Raw genomic sequence first — 15205 nt, 5'->3', positions numbered from 1 at the left:
GTTTTCTTCCCACAATTTATCAGTTACACTGGATTTCACATATCCATCCACCAACCAACCAGGTGGGTATTGCAAGTCTACCATGTGTCCAGCACTGTGCTAGGTCCTGGAGGAGGGATGAGGTGGGGGAAGAAACCAGGAAAATAAATACAGAAAAATAAATGCAAGAATTGCCGAAACCAGGGGCGGGGGGGGGGGGGGGCAATGGTAAGATATGTACACATATAATACCTTAAAAAAAAAAAAAAAAAAAGAATTGCCGAAACCGGTTTGGCTCAGTGGATAGAGCGTCGGCCTGCGGACTGAAAGGTCCCAGGTTCGATTCTGGTCAAGGGCATGTACCTTGATTGCAGGCACATCCCCAGTAGGGGTGTGCAGGAGGCAGCTGATCGATGTTTCTCTCTCATCGATGTTTCTAACTCTCTATCCCTCTCCCTTCCTCTCTGTAAAAAAATCAATAAAATATGTGTGTTTTTTTTTAAATAAATGCAAGAATTGTTCCTGCTCTTAAGGGTCCCCAAGGAGGAGAGCAGGGGCTGAGTTACAAGAGGTTTCCCTAGGACCAGGAGCTGGTGATGGGCAGGGACCCGGCCACAGGGTCCTGAGCAGGACAAGGCTGGGCCATGAGGTTGCTGAAGGGGGGCTGGGATTTTCATGGAATCATCTTTTGAGCCATCAGCAACCGCTTTCACGGAACGATAGGGCCCCCTGGTGGTTGATGCGTGGAACTCTCCAGAGGCTGTTTTGTAGAGCCCAGAGGATTAAGCTCCCCTAAGAACTTCTATTTTTGGTTCCCAATAGTTCCCTAATGAAATGCTAACAGCAGCCGTCAGAGGGCTTCCCAAAGGACCCCGAGTTGCACTGCTGACCTCCTCTTCCTCCAGCTACCTGTGCTTTCGGGTCTCAGGGGCAGAGCTCTCCACCATGCGGTTTGACGGAAGGGTCCCAGGGCAGCGGCCATGTGTTCTGTCTGCCAAGGACTGAGTCTGGCTGTGTGCACATTCAGAGTGACGTGTTGGAAAGAACACTGGATCCAGGATCAGGAGGCTTGGATGCTCGCCCCATGTCAGCCGCTAACTACTGGTGAGATAATAATGACAATAATAGCTACCTTTATTCAGTATTTACTCTGAATCCGGCATTGCACCAAGAGCGTTAGGCACAGGGTTAACTTTGATCCTCACAACAAACCTCTGAGGTTGGGATATTGTTATTTCCATCTTACAGGTGGAGAAATCGAGGTACAGAGAGGCTCACACAGCATGTGGCAGAGTCAGGGCTTAAGCTTGAGTTTCTGGGGACGCACTAGGCTACACTGAATTATAGACCTAAAAGAATCAGAAACGAGTGGTAGGGTCCACAGACCGGTGTCTTTCAATGTCCCCAGGTGGTTGTGATGGAACCCATGGGTCCCACTAGCTCTAATGTTCAGTGGGCCCAATGTCTTCAGAGGGTCAGGAAGTGAGGCTGTGATGAGGGAGAAGCCTGGGTTAGGACCACAGCACGGCAGACATGCCCCGGAGGGTGCCCGCCATCCTCTGGTTCTGGATATGGTTTGTAGGAGAGGAGAGCAACCGCCTTCCATAACGTTCTTCTCAGAGCTTATGCCACACCCACCACACATTCAGAGATCCACCATCCTTCACTCTATCGCACCTTGTCTAGAACCGTTTGGTATTTTTAAGTTGGTTATCTGACAAACCCTTATGGAGATCTACCAGGTGCCAGGCTCTGGGCCAGGTCCTGAGTGTATCGTGGGGAAGGAACTGGCATGGCCCTGCCCTTGTGAGTCTATCTAGGGGAGAAGATGGGCAAAAACAAACCAAAAGAAAATAGAATTGCATACCATGACATGTGCTCTGAGGGAAGTGACAACACAGTGATGGGGAGCAATAGGGTGAGAAAGGGACCCAAGTGGACAGAGTGGGTGGGAGGATCTCTCCGAGGCAGTGACATTTAACAGAGACCCAAAGAGCATTGTTTAGCACGAACCTCCTGTTAGTCAAGGAGTTCCATTGTGTTTCTGTGTGCAGAGCGATGTGGTGCAGAGCTTGCTCCCCTGAGCTTCCGGGACTCTCCTGCCGGACAGTGGGGCCAGCACTGTTGGTGTCTTCCCTCACATGCCCACATGGCCACCCAGAGATGGAGAATTCTGAGCTTCCTTTCGATAGAAGGGTCACAAACCAGGAGCTGTTTTGGGAGTTCATGGGTTCAGGGGCTGGAGGTTCAGAATCAGTGAAGTGCCTGCCAGTCAGGGCCATGGGTTTTGCTGACTTAGCTCTGACACCCAAGGGGCAGGACACAATCCAGTCGCTTTGTGGTTCTGGTGTGTGTGTATACCTGTGTGTGTGTGTATTTATCTCTCCGTGTGTGTCTATGTGTGTGTGTATGTGTGTGTCTCTGTATCTTTGTGTGCATTTGTGTGTCTATATCTGCATGTGTATCTGTGTGTATCTATGTATATCTGTGTGAATCGGTGTGTATGTATCCATGTATGTGTATCCATCTGTGTGTGATATCTGTGTGAGGATCTCTGTGTATCTATGTGTGTGTGTGCACATGTGCACAAGAACAGGCGCCAGCTCCAGCCCACGGGTACACAGGTCTTCCTTCTCATCTCTCAGTGGGTGGTGCTGGGCTGGCCCTGCGCAACCGCCATTGGCTTTGCCAGCTGCTCTGTTAGGCTCTGCCAGTAGGAGGCGCTAGAAGAGGATGGAAAGGGGAGAGTAGCGTCTGCTCCTGGGCGCCTCCCTCCTGCCTGCGTCCTGTAGCACTTCTCTGTCCCAGCAGCAGTTCCTCCCACAGCAGCAGCCACAGGCACTTGGCAGTTTCCCGACAAAGGGAAAAGGCGGTGCTCTCCGCAGTGGCCACCTCCAGGATCCCGGCTCAGCGTTCCCTGACCTGAGTGCCAGGAGGCCCAAACCATTTCCGGGCCTTGGGAGGCCTTCTGTGCCCTGGCCCTGGGGAGACCAAAGCTGTCTTCCTAGCCTTGCAGGCGGGTGGTTAGAGCTCTCCCCTGAGAAAGAAGGGCCAGCTGGTCCTGGATCAGTGGACATCCCACATCCACAGCCGGCCTCAGGGCAGAGGTGCCCCGCAGATGCCCAGGTTCGGGCCCACAGAGGAAACACTGCCAGGGCGCTGCTGAAAGGACTGGTGTGACCCCCTGTGCCGTCAGGCCTTTTCATGCCTCTTCAAAATCTCCCATAGCTACCCGCTCAGTTGATTCGCAAGCATCTGGGACCTCGATTTCCCCAGATGCACAAGTCTGGGGTAAACAATGGTCCTATGAACAGGAACCGTCAGTCTTTCTCGGGCTTTGTGCTTGCCTCCGCCTCGGGGTGTCCCCTCTGGGGCTGTCCCAGGAGGCTCCTACTTGAGCTGGGGAACTGAGTCAGGCCTCTGGGTTCAGCTTTCTGCCGTGACATCCGAAGCAGCTGCCTCCAAAGCTTGACAGGTGCTACATGGGGCGGGGGGGAGGGGGGTGGCAGGTGGGTGGATGTTGCCCTTGCAGGTACCAGTTCCTACAGAGTGAGCCAGACAGTCCTGGTGCAGGGCGCCCTTCCGTGAGGGGGAGGTTCTGCCTCTCTGCCCAGGGCCACATGTCAGTTCCCACGCTGGTGGCCTTAGGCTCCCCGAGTCTCACCAAGGTTCTTGGGTACGCAGCCTTCCTCAGGCACCAGCCTGTAGGGGCCAGGCTAGAGGCTGACTGGCCAACACCAGTAGTCCCCCGAGCTGTCCCTCCTCTGTTCTATCCCCAAATATGTTCTCATCACTCTTGGCTAAGACCATCTACCTTTTCTCTTGAATGAGTTCTTTCTCAAAAAACAACAGTGGACTCTTGGTGTCCAAGACTACAAGACGTGTCTACATATCAGAGCAAACCGCCCCCCCAACCCATGCACAGGTGCTATCTTCACGTTATGGGTGGGGAAACTGAGGCCCTGAATGTTAGATGACTTGCCTGAAGTCACAAAGAGTCTTTAAATCCCTCATATCTCGTCAGTCCTACGTTCTTTTCATGATATCATGCTACTCATCACCTCCCAGTTGTTTCAGTCCCAGCAGGTCTCACCTGGGCGCTCCGAGGCATCTCTGCAGGGGCTCCCTCCCTGGCCCAACATCAGAATCGCCTGGGTCCCATAAGGCCCATCTTTTCCCCATCAGGCCCTGGGGAGCTTTGAAAAACCACAGATGCCAGAGCCCAAGCCCAGGAGATCCTGATCAGCTTCTTCCAGCGGGGCCCAGGCACACACCTATATGTTGATTCTCATTATTCGTGGTAGTTCTGTTCTATTAAAGTCGCGGGGAACAATGAATTGGCAAATACTGAACCTTTGCCCCTACGGGAAATACAGAGTTAGGTTTCCGCTATTCTCTGGCCACAAATTTTTCATTAACGGATCAATATATAATCTTGTTTTATGTGTGTTTCTGTTTAAAAGACGCCTCATTTAATACACATCATTGCCTCATGAACGTTGTTCAACAGCACTCTAACTCAGGCCGGAGCCAAGTTTATCTGACATTCATCTTTTCCCCATAAGGCACCTCATGGCCTTCTCGTGTGTATGACATCGACAAACTTCAGCACTACTCTTGTGAAATAATCAACAAAAAGCACAAGAATTTGAAAAACATGCCACTAACTAGACCGTGAAAAGGCCACTTGTTTCCAGTGTGGGAGCTAAAACAAGACGCAGAGCGTCATCTTGTGACCTCAGCTGAGAATGTCCCATCAGGCAACTCGGTTGTCACCTCAGGCTGACTGAGTGGTCAACACCAGTAGTCCCCCGAGCTGTCCCTCCTCCTTTCTGTCCCATGTGCATGTCTCCACGAGAGACCACGGAAGAGGCCTGAGTGTTGCTTTGGGGGTAACAAGTTTTAGTCAGTAGGTTGGTTTGGAGGGGGGGGGTGATGGAAGGTGCAGAGAACAGATTGAGGGTCAAGGGGCTGCTCTGGAGGTGCAGGGGAGCAGCCTGGGCTGGTGCCCACGGAGGGCCTCGAACCAGCCCAGCAGCCACTGCAGGTTCTGGGCTGACTTCTGCCCTCCCCTCAGGACCCAATTCCCTGCCAGTCCTGGTCTCTCATGCCTCTGCACGCCGGGGTCCAGGATTCAGAATTCAATTTCCCCACAGAAATCGTGTGTGGTGGCTGGTTCTGAGCCCGGGTCACAGAGGCCCACTCCACATCAGACAAAACAGTGGCGATGTGGGGGCTCAGGCCCAGCCCTCACTATAGCTCCCCACTCCCTCCCAGGAAGCTTCCTCACAGGGCTCAGGGCTTCAGGCTGAGAACAGGGGTCCCCTCTGCTCCTCCTGAGACTCTCAAGGGTAGTCTCAGGTGGAGGGTGAGGACAGGAGCCCTGGCAGGTAGGCAGCCAGGGGGTGGCAGCCACGCTCAGTGTTTGCAGTGGGGAAGGGGTACAGGCATCTGGGGGTGGGGACAGAAACGGGGACCGAGTGGGAGGTCTGTGAGGACATCCTCTAAGGCAGTGGTCGGCAAACTCATTAGTCAACAGAGCCAAATATCAACAGTACAACGACTGACATGTCTTTTGAGAGCCAAATTTTTTAAACTTAAACTTCTTCTAACGCCACTTCTTCAAAATAGACTCGCCCAGGCCGTGGTATTTTGTGGAAGAGCCACACTCAAGGGGCCCAAGAGCCGCATGTGGCTCGCGAGCCGCAGTTTGCCGACCACGGCTCTAAGGCATAGGCTGGAGGAGACCCCAGCAGCTCTGCAGTTTCTCAGCATCTGAAAGGGTGGGGGTGTATAGCCAGGCTATGTGCCAGGGGCGGGTACATGATGGTTCCTCTCACATCTGGGGTAGGACCCAAGTCTTTTGGGAGCCCCCCCTTCCCCCTGCAGCTGTCATATGACTAAGGCATCCTCCATCTCCGCCTCAGACACTCTTGCTGGCCCGTCCCCTAAAGTCCAGCTGAAGAAGCAACAGACACAGCAACGGGGTGGAGCCCAAAAGCTACAGACTCCCAATAAATGCATAACCTTGATTTACGTGAGAACGAAGCTTATCTAACACCCAGTTTTTACACAAGAAACATCACAGCCTTCTTGCGCAGCCCGCAGCCCGGGGGGGAAAGGCCTCGGGTGGCTGATGGCTGATGTTTGCTCCCAGTAGGCGGGCTTCCCTGCGCTGGGAGGAACGGATGTGAGGGTTAGAGGTGCAGCCTGAGCCCGGGAAGGGATCCTGGGCTGACTTTGCATTCCAAGACTGACAGTCACTGCCTGCAGGGACGCCGGGCTGTCCTCACAGGAAGCTCAGGTCCTGCTGCCTTGCTGGGTCACTAGGCTCCCAGCTCCGTGGTGAGAGGGAGGTGGCCTTCTAGAAAGCCCTGGCCACGGGGTTAGAGTAGCTCCAGGGAGAGAGCAAGAATCAGGGGTGAGAGGCTTACTCAGAACCTGTCAGGGACTTGACACATACAGAAAGCTCCTCTCCAAATGCCACTTAAAGGGTTTAATACTCACAAGCTTGAAACCATTTATTCAGAAACATTATTCAATTAAATACTCTTCATTGGTGATTGTTTCTTTTTTCTTTTCCTCCCTCAAGGATGAGAATTACCCAGCTAAACTGATCCATTCTCTTCTTGTCCCCTCCCTCCCTCCCTCCCTCTCTCCCTTCCAGCTTCATTTATTTAACATTTGCTATGTGCCAGGGGCTGGTACATGTTGGTTCCTCCCACAAATTGATGCCTTTGTTTGTGGGTCCCTGGCTGGCTGCCTGGCCCCCACTGCCCCCTTACCCATCCCCACTGAAACCACCACCTCAGGGGCCCCCTGGGTGAAGTGCCCCATCCCACCCTGGGCACCAAGCATGGCCTGCCTGGCATTCTCCTGGCCAGGCTGGCCTGGCCGAGGTCTTTGTCAAGAATGGGGTGGGTGTCCCTGGGCACCCTGAGGTGGCTGCAGGGGCTCTGGGGAGCTTTTCTGTTGGACATAACATTGGCCTTTTAGAGTCAGTCCCAGGACCCAGATCTCCCTCCACCCTTCAACCAGCTGAACTGTCCTGCCTGCCCCAAGCCAGGGATGGCATGAGACCCAGCCTTCATCCCGAGGGACGCCTCTGTCCTGGGAAAGCAGGGCCAGGGGTGGCCTGCCTGGCCCGGGACTGGGAGCTGAGTGGGAGGCCGGGAAGAGTGGAAGCTTGGACACCGGGGAGCTCACATTAGTGTGGGGGGGATGCCCCTGAGAGAGGGGAGCATGGGAGCTGCATTGGCAGTCAGTGACCTGCCACAGGAATGTGGAGCGACAGCTTTGCAGGTCCCAGGAGGGGAGCTGTGGCCCTGGAGGTCCTTCCTGCCTGTTCCTCTTCCCACCGCCCCACACCCTCACCTGTCCCCACAGGAAGGCTGTCCGCCAGGAAGGACTGCTAACACAGAGCACCAGGGGCAGGAGGGCAGGGAGGCCCGGGCTGCCCCAACCCTGGGCGTCTTAGAGATAGCTTTGTGTCCCAGAAGTCATTCCCCCTCGAACAAACAAGCCGAGCAAGAAATACAACCAGGAAAGGGAGATTCTCCTGTCCCCTCCCCGCCAGGGCCTCTGACCCACTTTGAGGCCAGGCCCCGAAACACAATTCCAAAACTTGGGGAAGGGCTTACTTACATACCCTTCCACCTGTGGGCTGGGCACCGTCACTGCAGTTCCGTGACAGAACCCAAGCAGGTAAAATAAAAACACTGACTGAGATGACCCAGAGCCACAGGGACACTCAGGCAGCCCTCCTCGCTGTGGGCTGCGCGGTTTGATTTTGTACTGTGGGTTCCTGTTTGCTGAAGTTCACCTTCTAGACATGCCTGGCTCCGGAAGAAATGGAGTCCAGTTTGGATCAGCGGAGCTCAAACCAAGCAGCGGAGTTGGGTGGGCAACCTGAACCCCGAGGCCCGTTACCCTTTGGCAGGGGCGTTGGTGGGAATGCGGCAGTGGGGACTCCGCAGCGCGAAATGATCTGAAAGGCGGGAGGCCAGAACTCCCTTCCTTTGGGTTAATGAGAGCCGTGTGACCCAGCCCTGCGCTGGCTGCAGGACCCGAGGAAGATGCTCCTGCTGCTTCCATCTGCCCCCAGCTCTCCATCCTTCCTCCCCACCTCGCTCTGGGTCCAGGAAGGCTGGCCTCAGCGGTGCCAGTGTGGGCGTCAGCTGGGTAGATAGGACAGTGAGGTCCCAGTGTCTTCAGCCCGGCTCCCACTCTGCTGGGCTGGGGTGCGGCAGTGGCTGCTTTCTTTCCCAAAGACCCCCGTTCTCACGGAAGCCCTCTCCCACGCTACAGCACACCCAGATCCTGAAAACTGCCCCTTTCTTCCTCCCATCAGGCCGAGGGTGGCAACAGCTTTTTGCAGGGAGCCCGCCAGCCCTTGTTGGCCCCTGACTCTGCCCACACCTCTGTACAGTCTTCCCATCAAACCCTTCAGCCCCCTCCGTTTCGCATGTGCTTCTGTTCCTGCCAGAACTGCCTGAGTGCACAGAGCTTGGTTCCTGTCCTCATGTTGGGGGTGATTGACATCTTTCTCATCCTCTTCTGTGACACTGGGGCTTATCTTCTAGGATGTGCTCCGGTCACCCCTGTGTCTGACTGGGGAGGGTAACAGGGGGACAGACAGGAGGGCTCATTTCACTGTTTTCCAGGGCAGGCCATGCTGCCGGGGACAGAGATTGGCCGTGGGGTTCAAAGCTCATAAGTATGTTGCCTGGGCCTCTGCTCAGATGACCAGCAGGGTGGAGTGGCTGGGATGGGACAGGCAGGTCCAGCCAGGCTGGGAGGGCCCCGGCACCCATCTTGCTGGAGCCCTGGTCTTGCTGCTCTCTGAACATGACTCCCTGCTCCCTGTCTAGGGTGTGCTAGACAAAAAAAAATAATGTCCCCTCCCTACCAAATATCTCCACGCTGTTCCTGGAACCTGTGAAGATGGCAAAAGGGACTTTGCAGGTGTGATTAAGTTAAGCATCTTGCGATGGGGGATTATGCTGGGTTATCTGCATGGCCCTAAATGTAACAAGGGTCCCGGTGAAAGGGAAGCAGGAGGTCAGAGAGCAGTAGAAGTGATGACAGAGCCGGGTTGGAGTCATATGAAGAAGGGGGCACGAGTCAAGAAATGTAGATGGGCCCAGCTGGTGTGGCTCAGTGGTTGAGCACTGACCCATGAACCAAGAGGTCAGCGGTTGATTCCCGGTCAGGGCACATGCCCAGGTTTCGGGCTTGATCCCCAGTAGGGGGAATGTAGGAGGCAGCCGATCAATGATGTTTCTCTCCCATTGGTGTTTCCATCTCTCTATCCCTCTTCCTTCTCTCTCTCTAAAAGTCAGTAAAAAACTTAAAAAAAAAAAAAAAGGAATGCAGATAGCTTCCCGAAGCTCAAAGAGGCAAGCACACATATTCTCCCTTGGAGCCCCCAGAAGGAATACAGTCCTGTTGACACCTTGGGTTTAGCCCAGTGAAACTGACTTTAGAGACCTGGCCTCCAGAATTGTGAGATCATACACCGGTATTGTTTTAAGCCACTAAGTTTATGGGAATTGTTACAGCAGCCACAGGAAACTTATACACAGGGCAAGGTCCAGGCCCCAGAGAAGTGGAGGCGATCATAAATTCTGGGCTCTGCTCCAGCTACAACTAACTCTGTTGCAGGAGCAGCAGTCACTGGGGACCTGACTGTACCTTCCCGGTGGCTCACTGTCTTCACTTTGGTCCAGAAGGCACGTGTATTTTTCCCCAGGTGAAATGCTGACACCATATTGCTTCATATCTCAAGAGTCTCAAAATCCAGTGTCATCAGGAGCCATAGTAACATGATAACTTGGCTGACTGGCAGGGTATAAGGCAATGGGGAGTGGTGGGGCCTGTGGGCAATGAGAGAATACAGGCCTTTCTTAAAGACATCAACTTTATGTAACATCAAGAGCAATAAATCCAGCCAAACAAAATCTATGTCTAATCTCTCTATGGGGCTTGTGGATTGGGATCTTGGGATCCCATGTTTACCTGCTAGTTACTGGCTGATCCCAAAGGGAGATGGTCCCTGGGGTAAAGAATAGCACTGGGTGTGCTGAGGGCTTCCCAGCTCTGGCTGTCCCCTTCCACACCCCTGCCCAGACCTCCATTTTACGAGCCTGTATGTTCTCTAAAAAAAATTTTTGATAGTCAGGTGGGAACTATGGGACCTGATGGCTAGCTGGCTCTGCTTCACCTCCCTCATTCTTCCCACCTGCACAAACCCTCAAAGTCTACCTCTTCTCATTAGCCCCGGGGCACAGTCTCTCTCCTACCTCTCCAACCTCCTTGTGTGGACCAACCAAGAGGCTACTGTGGTTGAGACAAGCTGTATCCAATCCAAACCACGGGTGAGACTGCAGGGGACTCAGAAAAGAGGGATACTGTCCCAGAAAACGACCAGAACACAGATGTTATAAAAAAGAGCATGGGCTTTGGAGTTAGACAGACCTGGGTGAGGCCCCACTTCACCATCAAGCTGTGTGACTTTGGTCAACACACTTAACCTCCCTGAGTCTCAATTTTCCCATCTTTAAAATGGGGACAATAATCTTTGCATCATTGCTGTGAGGATTAAATGAGATAGTGTGTGTAAAGGGCGGTGTCTGACCTATAGGAGGGGTTCTTTGGAATCGATAGCTTGGGTTAAAATTCTCTCTAGTGCTTGCACAACCTCCGTTAAGGTACTTATGCTTCTGTGCAGAATTTTCTCATCCAAAGATGGCTTCACTGACGCTCTCATAGGGCTGTTGAGAGGATGAAGTGGGACAGCACATGTTAAGGACTTAGACCATGCCTGGACTTGGTGAGGACTCCAGGAGCACATTAATTATTTCTTAGGTCCATTCTGACGTGGGTGAGCATGTGTCTCCTGTACCTGGTAGGTCCTGGGTGTGTTTCTGGGTGTGGAGTGGAGACGTCAGAGCCTGTTTCCTGGTTTTCACCAGAGGCTGACCACGGTGTCCCTGTACCTCTCTACCTAGTTCTTCACCTCTCTCCCTAGTTTCTTCCTCCATTTTTACAATTATTCCTTCTCCTTCTGTCCCCAGTCACTATCTGTAACATCCCCAGACACCGACCTGGGGGGCAGGGCTGCTGGGCTCCACGGTGGGCCTGGGCGGGGCCTGGGCTGCCCGCTGTCTGAGAAGCCCCATTAGTCACTGGAGAAGATGAGCGTTGCACGGCCCTTGGCCCAGATGAATCACTTCGCACGCTGCCTTGTTATCTAGGCTCGAAACAGAGGCCCTGTGTGCTGCTTTTGTGTGCACTGTTTCTCTCCATGCCATGATTCAGAAAATGCCAGTCACTCAGCCACGTGACCCTTGTCTTCTGCCAAAGAGCTGGGGGGGAAGGTTGGCTGGGAAACCCTCGAAGCATGGGAGGGCTGCTGCGGTGGCCAGAAAGCGGACTGAGCCAAGAGAGCCAGAGGCTGGAATCATGAAACCATCATCAAGAAGATTCCTGTGGGGCACAGGTATTAGGAGACCAGAGACCCGCCCACAAGAGCGGCTGCAAAGGGCCCTCACATGCTGCACACAGATTCCACCCATCCCACCCCTGGCAGAGGAATGTGGTTATTTTGTCTGATCATAAATGTAAAGCTTGTTTATACAAAAATTCTGACCAATACAGCAAACTATAAAAAAGAAGGACCTATCTCCTGTATGCTGCCACCGGACACCGCTTTAACGGTGTCACACCGTTACGGTGTCACACACTTTCCATGTGTCTTCAGGCTCAGGCTCTGGTCCACTGAGCTACCGGCCTTAGCCCAGGCGCCCTCCTGGCTCCTGCCCCAAGCCCTGGACGCTGTGCCTACAAATGTCCTGGGGAGATGGGTCAGATGCTGCTCTGGCATCTGGGGTCTAGTCCCAACTTGGCCATTAGCTGGCTGTGTGCCTTTTGGCAAATCACTCTGAGTTCTATTTTTCTATGCAGTTAACAATGATATAATAATTGGGCTAATTTGCTGAGAAGATTAAAGGCATGAGGGGAAGTTAAAACTGCAAACCTGTAAAATCTCTTCAAAGGTAAGGGAGTGTTGGCTTGAGACCCCTTCCCCTGTCTCGGCTGATATAACCCGAATGGTAGTATTGCACCCAGTGCCCATGTCCACCTAAGGCTTTGCCCAGAATTGGCTGCAAGGAGGGAGGTCTCAGGCTGGGCCCCCAGTCATGGTGGCACCAGGACTGAACATGGGCTGCGCCCCGAGGCGGGCAGAACAATGCAAAGCCCTGTTTCATCACTGGTTTTGAACCAAGATAACTCTCTTCCATCACCTCCCACGCAGATCCTCACGCTCGCCATGCCTGGGCTAATTCTCAGTGCCACCTGCTCAGAAGCTGTGTCTGATTTCAGGGACCTTTGTGAATCCCCCGGTTTGTTTTATAATTTTAGATGGTAGTGAAATGCTAGTAAAATACTTAGCACGAAAAGGGGTTGTGCACTTACACCAGGGATGGTAATGACAATGTAAGAACATTAGTTTAGCGCTGGCCAGTTTCTCAGTGGTTTGAGCGACAGCCCTCAGACAAAGGGGTCACAGGTTCTGTTCCCAGTACCTCGGTTGCAGGATCCCTGCCCCAGTGAGTGTGTACGAGAGGCAACCAGCCGCTGTGTCTCTCTCAAGTCAATGTTTCTTTCTCTCTCTCTCTCTCTCTCCCGCTCCCTCCTTCTCTTCCACTCTAAGAAATCAATGAAAAAAAATATCCTCGGGTGAGGATTAACCACCACAACAAAAAGAACATTAGTTTAGCTGTTTCCAAACTACTTCTCATATCCTCTCAGTGGTACACCTACGAACTTACATTTTGGGGATTATCACCATTCCCACTTACACAAGAGGAGAAGGAGGCTCCTGGGACCCACGTCTCTAAGTAGCATAGTATTTCCCAACTCACAGATAAACACACACACACACAATAACAACAACAACAAACAAACAAAAAAACAAACACTAGCTGACCATGCTGATAGCAAGGAAAAGGAACAGACTGAATAGTTCATCTGTCTCAACTCCCCTTTTGATACAAATTTACCCACATCAGGGGCCGTGTCCTGCCATTAGTCCTGCTGGGGATTCCGCGCCCATGAACCGTCTAAAAATGCAGACACTGTGGCAAGCACTGGGACTCTGAGCACAAAGGGAAGGCTCCAGGGGAGAAGGCAGAGGCGCCGCTCTTCGGAGTTCATATTTCACTGAGATTCAATTAGCCATAACATGACCTTCGACAGAATGGGAAACAGGTTGAGTGAGGATGGTGAATGGGATAAAGGAGAGTTAAAGATAAAATGCTCCCCAGAGTGGTTTTGGGCATCACTGTGTGACCAGCATAAAGAGGGGGGAATAGCAAGGGGTTAAGAGGGGGGAATAGCAAGGGGTTAAGAGTCAGCCTCCCAATCCTGGTTCTATCACCTCAGCTGTGTGACTGTGGGTGAGTCCTACTGCCTCTCTATGCCTCAGCTTTCTCATCTGTAAAATGGGACATACAGTAATTGTGTTTAGTTCTTAGGGATGTGACCTAATCAATATGCCAATTGTTGGTGCTAAACAAGAGGCTGCTGACCTGTCCACACTAATTAGGCTCTAACTCTAGCCAGTGAGGGTCAGAATAAAGCATCGAGCAGCTGGTATTAAGTGGCATCTAAGAGATGGGGGATGTTAAACCCCCAGAGGCTACAGGGCAATAAAGATCCCTACACCATGAGAGATCAAAGGTGGGATTCAAAACACTCTCACCCAAAGTGCAGGGGCATGGTCCTCAGGCTCAATAGCATCCAATAAGTAGGTATGAAGATCCATCATTACCTAAATCACATTTCCACCGGGTCACCTGTTCACTGTGCCTATCTCACAGCACAAGTTAACGGCCCTTCCGCCCTCAGCAGCGTTCTCAACTGTCGAGGGTCCCTCACTTCTCCAGTTCTGCAGGGCAGCTGGAGTGGGCACAGGGGTGGGATCAGAGGGCTGCAAAGGCCTTCAGACGTACTTTTCAACCCCCAGCATGCCTTTGGTCCTCTCACAAAATTTTTGCAAATCTCAGAGTTAAAGACCCCCAAGTGTTGCTAAAGACCCCCCCCCCGAGAGTATTGATCTAGGTCTCTCTGAGTTGCTATCAAGATTCTGGGGCTCAAAACGTGCTACCAGGCCAGCAGCTTCCTTCCATCCTGTGCATAAGATGGGGAGTGTGGGTGCCTGGCGTCCCGGGTATAGCTCTGTGACTCTGGAGTCACTCGCTGTCCCCAGCACACGTCTTCAATGAACAAATAGGATGAGTTCTCTTCTCTTGATCCCACAGACATCGCTTAGCTCAGGTCCTTGGCTTCACTCACTGGACTAAATGGTCTCCTTCCAACCAGTCCTATCCAGTTCCACATTCCACACTTTTGTGAGAATGACTTTTTTAAAGTGCAAATTTGATAATGCTATCTCCCTTCATCCCTCTATTACCACCCTGCATAAACCCTCAGGAGGTTCCTACTGCCTGCCATGCATTTGAAACTCCCTTCAAGGCACAGCCTCAGCTCCTCTCTGCAGCCTCACCAGCCCCTCCAAGCCCTCCTCTCAGGTCCTACCAAACACCTTGCATGCCCTGATGATGCAATATGGTCTCAAACCTTCATGCTTTTGCCTGTGCCATTGCCTGTGCCTTGCCTGTCACAGCCCCGCTGTAGAGAACTGCCATGCTCAGCGGAAGCATCGTATCCCCTGGGAAGCTTCCTCTGACTTCAGAGCCAGGAGCTCCTCGCTTTCCCACAGTGCCCCTCACATCGACTTCCAAGGAGGCAGCTGAAAAGACTTGACTGGCCTCCCTGATCTGGACACTAGGGGGCAGTGGAGTGTAGGTGAGCTAGCAACTTGAGGCTGCTGAGCTGGTGCTGGGGAGTTATCTGGCTCTGTCCTTACACACACACCTCACCCCTGGAATGCTGCACAGCTCTCCTGCGGGTCTCCTGGCCTCCGCCACTCCATCTTCACTCCTCTTTATGCACAGGGCTGTGCCCAACCACCATCCTTAGCCATTATTTTCATCACCTTTTCTCTTCCCCACCTCACCCCACCTTCCTCAAGAACATTCAGTAGCTCCTTATTATTTTCATATGGCCACGCCTCTCATTTGGGGTTTCTTTTGTTTATTAAAGTTTTGCAGCTGCAATAGCAATACAAAATAAGAAATAATTCATAAGTCCATCCATAATT

Source organism: Eptesicus fuscus, chromosome 22 (genome assembly GCF_027574615.1).
Source record: "Eptesicus fuscus isolate TK198812 chromosome 22, DD_ASM_mEF_20220401, whole genome shotgun sequence".
Lineage (NCBI taxonomy): Eukaryota > Metazoa > Chordata > Mammalia > Chiroptera > Vespertilionidae > Eptesicus > Eptesicus fuscus.
This window is presented reverse-complemented; position numbering follows the sequence as displayed.